The sequence below is a fragment of the Microchirus variegatus genome (assembly GCF_963457635.1).
Source record: "Microchirus variegatus genome assembly, chromosome: 12".
Taxonomy (NCBI): Eukaryota; Metazoa; Chordata; class Actinopteri; order Pleuronectiformes; family Soleidae; genus Microchirus; species Microchirus variegatus.
Genome location: NC_139813.1, coordinates 28,251,958 through 28,264,457, shown reverse-complemented (window position 1 = coordinate 28,264,457; position 12,500 = coordinate 28,251,958). Strand labels below are relative to the sequence as shown.

Sequence of the window (12,500 nt, the reverse complement as noted above, 5' to 3'; positions counted from 1 at the left end):
ATTAGAGTTAGCAGCAGTGGCAACAGAAACAGCAGCAGCAGGAATGGCAACATTGGTATTAGCATTAGCATTAGCAGAAATAGCAGAAATGCAACTTTAGTATTAGCATTAGCAGAAAAAGCAGCATTAGGAGCAGCAGAAATATTTGCAGAAACAGCAGCTTTAGCATTAGCAGTAGTGGCAATAGAAACATTGGCATTATCATTAACCCAGAAACGGCAGTATTAGCAGAAACAACAGCATTATTAGCAGAAACAGTAGCATTAGCAGCATTAGTGCTATCATGAGCAGCACCATTGGTTTTTAGCATTAGCAGAAGCAACAAAAACAGCAACATTAGCATTGGTAAGAGCATCAGAAATGGCATCAGCGGTGCTAGCATTAGCAGCAGCACGTGTGTATATACACACACACAGAGGCTAGTTTTGCTACTTCATTATTTCTCAGCCATATTTTTAATCTCATTTGAACTTTGAATTATTTAAATTATTTATAAATAACATAAATTTAGCTTCAGTAGAAACAAGATCTACTTTAAAAAAACACATTTCCTCTTCTGCTCTGTTTTTAATCTCAACCTCTTAATCTCACTAATCTTAATCCTGTGCTGCTGTTTGTAAATCTGACATATTTGGTTGAAAATGGAGGATTGGTCCTGATGTTCTGTAGCGGCTGGGATTAGCCACCGCAACATTAGCCACTGTAGCCGTGTCTGCGGCGGCTAACTCCATATGTGTGACATTAAGTCTGATTAGCTCCACGCCAGCTCCCTCACTCTCTCACTCTCTCACTCTCAGGGTATTACAGTTTAAAAGCTAGCACAGCTGGCTAGCTAGGGGATTAGCACATGCTAACGCTGAGTAGCAGGCTAAGAATTAGCATTTTAAATCTGACACGACCTGAAAAAACTGAGTGTTTTTATTAGAGTTTTTGAGCAGGAACCCTGTGCTAACTTTTCTAAGGATTTTTAGAAACATGGGGACTAAAATCACCAGTACTTGGTTCTTTAGTACTCTGTTCTTTAGTACTTGGTGTTCTTTAGTACTTGGTGTACTTTAGTACTTTGTTCTTTAGTACTTGGTGTTCTTTAGTACTCTGTTCTTTAGTACTTGGTGTTCTTTAGTACTTTGTTCTTTAGTACTTTGTTCTTTAGTACTTGGTGTTCTTTAGTACTTTGTTCTTTAGTACTTGGTGTTCTTTAGTACTCTGTTCTTAAGTACTTTGTTCTTTAGAACTTGGTTCTTTAGTACTTTGTTCTTTAGTACTTGGTGTTCTTTAGTACTTTGTTCTTTAGTACTTGGTGTTCTTTAGTACTTTGTTCTTTAGTACTTGGTGTTCTTTAGAACTTGGTGTTCTTTAGTACCTTTAGTACCTGGTGTTCTTTAGTACTTGATATTCTTTAGTACCTTTAGTACCTGGTTCTTTAGTACCTGGTTCTTTAGTACCTGGTGTTCTTTAGTACCTGGTGATCTTTAGTACTTGGTTCTTTAGTACCTGGTGTTCTTTAGTACTTGGTTCTTTAGTACTTGGTGTTCTTTAGTACCTTTAGTACCTGGTGTTCTTTAGTACTTGGTTCTTTAGTACTTGGTGTTCTTAAGTACCTTTAGTACCTGGTGTTCTTTAGTACTTGGTTCTTTAGTACCTGGTGTTCTTTAGTACCTTTAGTACCTGGTGTTCTTTAGTACTTGGTGTTCTTATGTACCTTTAGTACTTGGTTCTTTAGTACTTGGTTCTTTAGTACCTGGTGTTCTTTAGTACTTGGTTCTTTAGTACCTTTAGTACCTGGTGTTCTTTAGTACTTGGTGTTCTTATGTACCTTTAGTACTTGGTTCTTTAGTACCTGGTGTTCTTTAGTACTTGGTTCTTTAGTACCTGGTGTTCTTTAGTACCTTTAGTACCTGGTGTTCTTTAGTACTTGATATTCTTTAGTACCTTTAGTACCTGGTGTTCTTTAGTACCTTTAGTACCTGGTGATCTTTAGTACTTGGTTCTTTAGTACCTGGTGTTCTTTAGTACTTGGTTCTTTAGTACTTGGTGTTCTTTAGTACCTTTAGTACCTGGTGTTCTTTAGTACTTGGTTCTTTAGTACTTGGTGTTCTTTAGTACCTTTAGTACCTGGTGTTCTTTCGTACTTGGTTCTTTAGTACCTGGTGTTCTTTAGTACTTGGTTCTTTAGTACTTGGTGTTCTTTAGTACCTTTAGTACCTGGTGATCTTTAGTACTTGGTTCTTTAGTACCTGGTGTTCTTTAGTACCTTTAGTACCTGGTGTTCTTTAGTACTTGGTTCTTTAGTACCTGGTGTTCTTTAGTACTTGGTTCTTTAGTACTTGGTGTTCTTTAGTACCTTTAGTACCTGGTGATCTTTAGTACTTGGTTCTTTAGTACCTGGTGTTCTTTAGTACTTGGTTCTTTAGTACTTGGTGTTCTTTAGTACCTTTAGTACCTGGTGTTCTTTAGTACTTGGTTCTTTAGTACTTGGTGTTCTTTAAAACCTTTAGTACCTGGTGTTCTTTAGTACTTGGTTCTTTAGTACTTGGTGTTCTTTAGGTCCTTTAGTACCTGGTGTTCTTTAGTACTTGGTGTTCTTATGTACCTTTAGTACTTGGTTCTTTAGTACCTGGTGTTCTTTAGTACCTTTAGTACCTGATGTTCTTTAGTAGTTCTCTATTCTTCCTCTTATCGTCTCCTCCTCTTCTTTCCTTTCCTCGTCTCCTATCTCCCTAAATAGTTTCCACTCCTCCCTCTTTTCCTTCTTCTTTTCTTCTTCCTCTTTTTCTTCCTCATCATCATCATCCTCAGTCTCTTTCTCTCTGTCTGACCTCTTTCATTCCTCATCTTCATCTTCATCCCTCCATCTTTCTCCTCCTCTTTTCCCCACTTCATTTCTACCTCTCCGTCATTCTCTTCCTCTTTCCTCCTCCTCCTCTCCCATCTTTTCCTTTATTCACTCCCTTATTGTCTCCTCCTCTTCTTTCCTCTCCTTTCTTTTCCTGTAATCTACCTCTCCATCGTTCTTCTCTCCTCCTCCTCTTTTCCTCTCTCTTCTCTGTATTGTCTCTTCTTCTTCTTCATCATCATCACATCCCAGACTTTAACTCTCTCTCCTCCTTCACATCCCTCCATCTTTCTCCATCTTTCCTGTAATCTCTCACTAATCACATCATTTCTCCTCTGTCGTTTTCTGCTCCTCTACTTTCTTTTGTCTCCTCCTCTTCCTCCTCCTCCTCTTCCCTCCTTCACCTCCTCTTCCTCCTCATCTTCCTCTTTCATCACCAAAATAAACCCCAAAGACAAACTCTTAACAGATCGTTCTCTCAGCTGTCATTAAAACACACACACACACACACACACACACACACACACACACACACACACACACACACACACACACACACACACACACACACACACACACACACACACACACACACACACACACACACACACACACACACAGCTGTCAGTCGTCTTCATTCCCTCTGGACGTTAAACTCAGAGACATAAATATTTATGCAAATGACTTTACTTTAAAGTGTAATATGCAAATGAGGAGAGTGTTTATCAGTGATATCAAAGTAAATCACTTTGATGTTTTTGTGTTTCTCACTTTGTAAAATAGTGAATTAAAGCTCGAGTTTGTGGGATTTAAAAAAAACTGTTTCAAGCTCCGCCCACAAGGAGGAGGAGTCAGAATTAAGGGTTAGTACCTGGTTCATTAGTACTTGATGTTCTTTAGTACTTGATGTTCTTTAGTACCTGGTGTTCTTTAGTACTTGATGTTCTTTAGTACCTGGTGTTTTTAATACCTTTTAGTACTTGATGTTCTTCAGTACCTGATGTTCTTTAGTACTTGATGTTCTTTAGTACTTGATGTTCTTTAGTACTTGATGTTCTTTAGTACCTGGTGTTCTTTAGTACCTGGTGTTCTTTAGTACCTGGTGTTCTTTAGTACCTTTTAGTACTTGATGTTCTTCAGTACCTGATGTTCTTTAGTACTTGATGTTCTTTAGTACCTGGTGTTCTTTAGTACCTTTTAGTACTTGATGTTCTTCAGTACCTGATGTTCTTTAGTACTTGATGTTCTTTAGTACTTGATGTTCTTTAGTACCTGGTGTTCTTTAGTACCTGGTGTTCTTTAGTACCTGGTGTTCTTTAGTACCTTTTAGTACTTGATGTTCTTCAGTACCTGATGTTCTTTAGTACTTGATGTTCTTTAGTACCTGTTGTTCTTTAGTACCTTTTAGTACTTGATGTTCTTCAGTACCTGATGTTCTTTAGTACTTGATGTTCTTCAGTACCTGATGTTCTTTAGTACTTGATGTTCTTTAGTACTTGATGTTCTTTAGTACTTGATGTTCTTTAGTACCTGGTGTTCTTTAGTACCTGGTGTTCTTTAGTACCTGGTGTTCTTTAGTACCTTTTAGTACTTGATGTTCTTTAGTACCTGGTGTTCTTTAGTACTTGATGTTCTTTAGTACCTGGTGTTCTTTAGTACCTTTTAGTACTTGATGTTCTTCAGTACCTGATGTTCTTTAGTACTTGATGTTCTTTAGTACCTGGTGTTCTTTAGTACCTGGTGTTCTTTAGTACCTGGTGTTCTTTAGTACCTTTTAGTACTTGATGTTCTTCAGTACCTGATGTTCTTTAGTACTTGATGTTCTTTAGTACCTGGTGTTCTTTAGTACCTTTTAGTACTTGATGTTCTTCAGTACCTGATGTTCTTTAGTACTTGATGTTCTTTAGTACTTGATGTTCTTTAGTACCTGGTGTTCTTTAGTACCTGGTGTTCTTTAGTACCTTTTAGTACTTGATGTTCTTCAGTACCTGATGTTCTTTAGTACCTGGTGTTCTTTAGTACCTGGTGTTCTTTAGTACCTGATGTTCTTTAGTACCTTTAGTACCTGGTGTTCTTTAGTACCTGATGTTCTTTAGTACCTTTAGTACCTGATGTTCTTTAGTACCTGGTGTTCTTTAGTACCTTTTAGTACTTGATGTTCTTCAGTACCTGATGTTCTTTAGTACTTGATGTTCTTTAGTACTTGATGTTCTTTAGTACTTGATGTTCTTTAGTACCTGGTGTTCTTTAGTACCTGGTGTTCTTTAGTACCTTTTAGTACTTGATGTTCTTCAGTACCTGATGTTCTTTAGTACCTGGTGTTCTTTAGTACCTGGTGTTCTTTAGTACCTGATGTTCTTTAGTACCTTTAGTACCTGGTGTTCTTTAGTACCTGATGTTCTTTAGTACCTTTAGTACCTGATGTTCTTTAGTACCTTTAGTACCTGGTGTTCTTTAGTACCTGGTGTTCTAAGAGGTGAGAACATGTAGAACCTTCCCTCAGAGGATAAAAACATTCCCTCTGAGCTCTAAGTTTTCCAGACTCTTTGTTGACGGTAAACGATGTGTTTTTGTCGGGAAGAGAACGATGACGAACGATGACTCATCACTTTTATTTTACTGCTGTTTTTTTGTTTTTTTTGTTGTTGTTGTTTTTTTCCACTTCTTTTAATTTGATGGAAAAAAACAAAGAAAAGCAGACGATGAAAAAAGACGTTAATTCAAACCATGAAGAGTTAGTGAAAATAAAAACAACACAAAGATTCACTTTATAACATTTATGTGTTATAAAATAAACTATGATCACATGAATAATCATCTCATTATCACAGGTCATTTACATATACACTGATGCTGTTACCGTAATACTTGACGTAGACGTGCAGTCACTTCTCTATCATGACTCTGGTCTTTTTACCGTACTACAAGGTGTAGACGTGCAGTCGTGTCAGCAGTTTTCTGAGCTCTCAGATGTTGTGACGACAGTGATTCAGAGTTGTTAGCTCAGGTTAGCGCCAGAGAAAAGTGCTCTGAAAAGCCAACTGCGCTATCTGAGCTAATATCCTGCCGCTAACAGGAAGAACTGCTCTTCTGGTGTCACCGGTGTAACGCTGACATCCGTCCTCCTCCTCCTCCTCCTCCTCCTCCTCCTCCTCCTCCACTGCAGCCACTGCCAGATAATGAGGTTGTGTAACAGTTAAACTCTTCCCTGCGTTGTTAGCATCGATTAGCTGCCTGTGTGTGACGTACAGCATCAGCTGCAAGATCAATCACAGCCTAATGAGATAAACGAGCTCACTAATGGGCTAACGGAGCGCTAATGAGTGAGTGACACCGGCACACACACGCACACGCACACACACGTCTGAGGTTTGTAAACCACTCACTCTCCCACACCAAAGTCCATAGAGAAAACCAGTGATTTTAGCTTACAGGGACACAGGAGCTGCTGGTCCTCTGCTGCCTCATGTGGTCACTTTGTGTCACTGAGGTGTGAGAGTGAGTGACTTTGGTGTGGAAGAGTGAGTGAATCTGATCTAATCTCCGGCTGTTTTTAAATTTCAAACTCCTCCATTTTCCAAACACGTGTTTGTTTGAAAAGAACAAAAAAAGCTGTAGCTTAGCATTAAAACCTCAAAGCTAGTTAGCGTCCTCTGCTGTGTGTGAGCCACTCAAACCTCCTGCAGGTGTTTATCAGAACTCTGGATTAAATCCTGCTCCACAGACGCAGACTGAGCTCAAAGTGTCTGGATATTTTTTTTATTTATTGATTTATTTCATTTATTTTTCAGCTTTATGTGGAAAACATTCTCTGAAAAGACGTCAGGGAAGAGGAGCTGGATTTAGTTATTAAAGTGACTGTAATCTGAGGCAGCGTTATTCTTCAGATTAACGTCTTTAAGTCACGCAGTAGAAAGACCAGAGAGTTTAAAAAACAACACAATCTGACTTTTGGTTTTGGTAGAATTATGACTTGAAATCTCAGAATTCTGACTTTAATACTAGAATTTGGCTTTTTGAAATCTGAATTTTTTGTATTTTCTTACAATTCTGACTTTAATCCTAGTGTTCTGACTCCCTTCTCTGAATTCTGATTTAAAATTAAAAAAAAAAAATCTGACTTTTTTCCCTCAGAATTTCAACGTAAATCTCAGAATTCTGACTTGAATTTCAGAATTTTTCTTATAATTCTTATAATCCCAGAATTGCGACTCCTTTCTCTAAATTCTGAATTTAAAAAAAATCTGAATTCTGACTTTAATCCTCGAATTTGGATTTTTAAATCTGATTTTTTGTACTTTTTTTTAACTTGAATTTACAATTTTTTTTCTTACAATTCTGACTTTAATCTTAAGTTCTGACTCCTTTCTCTGAATTCTGACTTGAAAAAAAAAAAATTTTTAGACTTGAATTTCAGAATTTTTCTTATAATTCTTATAATCCCAGAATTGTGAGTCCTTTCTCTGAATTCAGACTTTTTATATCATAATTTCAACATAAATCTTAGAATTCTGATTTGAATTTCAGAATTTTTCTTATGATTCTTATAAACCCAGAATCGTGAATCCTTTCTCTAAATTCTGACTTAAAAAAAAATCAGAATTCTGACTTAAATTTAAAAAAAAAAAATCAGAATTCTGACTTTTTTCCCTCAGAATTTCAACTCAAATCTCAGAATTCTGACTTGAATTTCAGAATTTCTTATAATCCCAGAATTCTGACTCCTTTCTCTGAATTCAGACTTTTTATATCAGACTTTTGAATTTAATCTCAAAATTCTGACTTTTTTTAAATCAGAATTTCAACTTAAATCTCAGAGTTTTGAACGCATCATTTAAACGCGTTGTTGATGTTTAGCTGAAAACGAAGACGTCCGTGGAGCTAAATTGCGTGAAAACGCTCCGATGACGACGTCGTCAGTCGCTGTGATCTGAGGCAGCTGTAGTTTCAGCTGTGATTGACAGCTCTGACCCCGTGACCCTGACACAGACCTGCTCCCTGTGTGTGTGTGTGTGTGTGTGTGTTGGCGTGGTTTCCTTGTGCAACACTAAACCGTGTCCCCTCAGGGGAACCGAAGTGAGTTCCATGAAACAGTAGACGAGCGTCCGCGGGGAAAAGCCCAGGCTAAATTTAGCTTTGACAGGAGGGTTAGCCTGACCTGGACCTCACCAGGAACATGAATAATAAACTCTTAATATTTTCTTCTCTGCTTTTAAATCACTTCCTTGTTTCTTCTGGATGTGGGCGGAGTCTCGGTGTCACCTGGTGGTCAGCGGGTTCACGCCTCCTCCGTCCAAACCTCCTGACACTGTGAGGAGTTCCTCAAAGATCCAGTCTGGGCCCGTTGTCTTTGTCTTTGTCCATCGTTGTCGTCCTCTCCTGACGGTCCTCTGTCTGTCTCCTCACACAGGTCTCCATGACGACCACGACGACATCATCACCATCACCACGACGACCACGATGATGACGACGATGTTTCTTCCGCTGCAGAACGAAGGTAACGACAAAGTTCTGACTTCTCTGCGTCGATTGTGTGTGTGTGTGTGTGTGTGTGTGTGTGTGTGTGTGTGTCCAGAGAAACACCTTGTGTTTGGGAGCACACTTTGTTTCCCATGATGCTTTGCTGCAGGGAAACTCTGCTGTGGAAACACAACAACCCTCAGCATTTTTCTCTCTGCTCCACTTCTTATGATGCTGGTCGCTCTCCATAGAGGTGGGTGTGAGTGTGTGTGTGTGTGTGAGTGTGTTAACGTGTGTGTGTGTGTTAACGTGTGTGTGTGTGTTAATGTGTGTGTGTGTTAACATGTAGGTATGTTTACGTGCGTTTACGTGCGTTTACGTGCGTTTACGTATGTTTACGCACGTGTTTACGTGCAGGTTTGTTTACATGCGTTTACGTACGTTTACGTGCAGGTTTGTTTACGTACGTGTTTACGTGCAGGTTTGTTTACATGCGTTTACGTACGTTTACGTGCAGGTTTGTTTACGTACGTGTTTACGTGCGGGTTTGTTTACATGCGTTTACGTACGTTTACGTGCAGGTTTGTTTACGTACGTGTTTACGTGCAGGTTTGTTTACGTGCGTTTACGTGCTGGTATGTTTTCCAACGTGTTTACGTGCGGGTTTGTTTACGTACGTTTACGTGCTGGTATGTTTACGTGCGTGTTTACGTGCAGGTTTGTTTACATGAAGCAGGATGTTCTCCCCAAAGATTTCCAAGATTTTAGCGGTCGGAGCACTTGTGTCTTATTTGTCGTACGCTATTAAATAAATGATGCTAAGCTGTTTGTGTGAGCTAACCGTATGCTAACAGTATGCTAACAAAAGCTAGCCATTGTTATTTTCCCGATTTCTCGACTGGAGCGTGGTCGACTCACCGTTCAGACTTCCTAGTTCCGACAAACGTCAGTTCCTCCCAGGATCGGGAACATAAATATAAAATATAGAAAAACATTTGAATTTAAAAAAAAAAGAAAGAAGAAGAAATGGAACAAAAAGAGAAAAATAAACGAGTGAAGACAAAGACAGAAGGAGTGAAATGGCAGCGAGACAAAGACGAGACGCTCCAGGTCATTTTTGATCATCAAATATTAACGCAGTGAAGACGGAATACAGGAAAAGAACAAAGAAGAAGCTTCGCTAACGCAGAAATCTCATTAAGTCGACTTTTATAAACCACTGAGTTTTTGACGCTAAATCGTACGATGTTTGAAACGTCGTCATTCTTCTACGACACGATATCGTCCACGATGTTCGAAATATTATTGACTTTAATTCAGTCGCTGATGACGCTCAATGATTCTGTGAATATCGTCCGATAACGACGACTAAAACGTAAACACACGTGTGCTTGACGCGTTCTTAACGGAGGTCGCCGCGACGACGTGTGAGCGAACGGGCGTTAGCTAACGTAACAAACGACGACTTTTAAACCGTAATTTATGTAAATCTCCACAAGTTTACGTTTAGAATCAACTCTGAATGTGTCGTCTCCGCGGTCCGGCTCGGTACTTTGAAATAATGGAAACTAGTGGCTAGCGACGGTTAGCGGCGCAAACGCTAACGCACATTATCGCATGCCGCATTTCCATGACGACTGACCAGAGAAAGACGTGTGTGACGTCATGTTTACGTGCCGCGGCACCGGAGTCCAGGCACCGTTTCCCAGTTAGCTTCGTTAGCTGCGTTATCTCCTTTAGCGGCGTTAGCGTTGGCCTACGGTGGAACTGGAGCGGTCTCTTTATTAAAGGAAAACAAATAACCGCTAACAAATAACCAGCGCACCTGTGTACTGCGTATGTAAAGTTTAGCGTTACTTTAGAGACTAATTTTAACAATCACGTAAACACGACGTCACAAACACGTGTCTTTTTCCCGTCAGTCGTCATGGAAACGGGTCATTTATGCGCTGACGTGCGTTAACGTTAAGGCTGTTAACGCGTTAGCGTGACCAGTGCTTATGAGAATAGTTCAAATCTGTTCATTCTAGTATCATAGATCAGATAAAGGTGCAGTTTGTAGAATTAAGGGCAGTCTATTAGCATTAGTGCTGGGCGCCAGGTTAACGGGCGGTAACGTGTGACACGTTTCCACGACGACCGAGCGGAAAAAGACCCACGTGTTGCTGCACCGGAGTCCAGGCACCGTAAGCTGCGTTAGCTCCTTTAGCGACGTTAGCGTTAGCCTACAGTGGAACTGGAGCGGTCTGTTTATTAAAGGGAAACAAATAACCAGCGCACCTGTGTACTGCGTATGTAAAGTTTAGCGTTACTTTAGCGCGTGATGTCACATAAACACCTTGGAAACGCGCCATGCGTTAGCGTTGACGCCGTTAACCGCCGGTAGCGTGTCCAGCGCTAACGGAAACAGTTCAACTGTGTTCATTCTAGTGTCAGAGAGGAGTTAAAGGTGCAGTTTGTAAAATTAAGGAGATGTGTGTGTGTGTGTGTGTGTGTGTGTGTGTGTGTGTGTGTGTGTGTGTGTGTGTGTGTGTGTGTGTGTGTGTGTGTGTGTGTGTGTGTGTCAGAGACGTGAACACACACTTTGATCTTGTTAAAACCATCATGAGGTGAAGTGATTCAGGCTGTGGACGTGTTTGACTCTGACACTTCTTTTCTTCCCTGATCCTCTGTTTCCTCTCTCTCTCTCTCTCTCTCTCTCTCTCTCTCTCTCTCTCTCCCTCTCTCTCTCTCTCTCTCTCTCTCTCTCTCTCTCTCTCTCTCTCTCTCTCTCTCTCTTTCCTCCCTCGCTCATGTCCCACATTAGATAAAGTCTTTATATAATCTGCTGCTCTCTCGCTGCTCAGACGCTCACACAGTCCTTGACTCAACAGCTGTTTCATAACTGGTGTGTGTGTGTGTGTTAAGTGTGTGTGTGTGTGTGTGTGTGAGCGTCAACAATAAATCTATTGATCAGCCTTTTAAACGTGTGGTCACATGATCTACTGATATAATAGAATGAGGCATGAGGACAAAAAATGATTTTTAATTAAAGACTAATTTTATAAAAATCCACGTCAGATTAAGATTACGACGTCTTTAAGAACACGTTCACGTCTTTATCTTTAACTGTGAAACAGACGTTTGTAAACCACTCACTCTCCCACACCAAAGTCCATAGAGAAAACCAGTGATTTTAGCTCACAGGGACACAGGAGCTGCTGGTCCTCTGCTGCCTCGTGTGGTCACTTTGTGTCACTGAGTTAAGTCTAAATTAAATATTTTAAAAGCTGAATTCACTAAAATCAGTCATTGTAAGTTAGTGATGGAGGCCTTTGGTGTGGGAGAGTGAGTGACGTTGGTGTGGGAGAGTGAGTGACTTTGGTGCAGGGAGAGTGAGTGACTTTGGTGTGAGAGAGTGAGTGACTTTGGTGTGGGAGAGTGAGTGACTTTGGTGTGAGAGAGTGAGTGACTTTGGTGTGGGAGAGTGAGTGACTTTGGTGTGTCAGAGTGAGTGACTTTGGTGTGGGAGAGTGAGTGACTTTGGTGTGTCAGAGTGAATGACTTTGGTGTGGGAGAGTGAGTGACTTTGGTGTGGGAGAGTGAGTGACTTTGGTGTGGGAGAGTGAGTGACTTTGGTGTGGGAGAGTGAGTGACTTTGGTGCAGGGAGAGTGAGTGACTTTGGTGTGAGAGAGTGAGTGACTTTGGTGTGGGAGAGTGAGTGACTTTGGTGTGAGAGAGTGAGTGACTTTGGTGTGGGAGAGTGAGTGACTTTGGTGTGTCAGAGTGAGTGACTTTGGTGTGGGAGAGTGAGTGACTTTGGTGTGTCAGAGTGAATGACTTTGGTGTGGGAGAGTGAGTGACTTTGGTGTGGGAGAGTGAGTGACTTTGGTGTGAGAGAGTGAGTGACTTTGGTGTGGGAGAGTGAGTGACTTTGGTGTGGGAGAGTGAGTGACTTTGGTGCGTCAGAGTGAGTGACTTTGGTGCGTCAGAGTGAGTGACTTTGGTGTGTCAGAGTGAGTGACTTTGGTGTGGGAGAGTAAAAGGCTGTAAAATGGTCATAGGTAAACCCTTGGCTAAGTGGCTAACACATTAGCTTGTGTTCCCTGAGCTCAGCTGTAATTGTGCATCTGTCCCTTTAAAACACAATGTGTCCATATGTTTATGTCAAATTTCCAACCACAGGTTTGAGCTTAAAGATAATGATGAAAAACACGTGTGAGC

General features: G+C 40.5%; 1 protein-coding gene across 2 annotated transcripts in view; it reads left to right on the top strand.

The window, feature by feature from the left end:
- The window catches only part of hivep2a (HIVEP zinc finger 2a), a 72,656-nt gene that overhangs the window by 14,867 nt on the left and 45,289 nt on the right, over positions 1–12,500 (top strand). For both annotated transcript variants that reach the window (XM_083898866.1, XM_083898865.1), the window contains exon 3: positions 8,247–8,333. The gene's annotated coding sequence lies outside the window, so the exon portion shown is untranslated. The remainder of the gene's footprint in view (positions 1–8,246; positions 8,334–12,500) is intronic.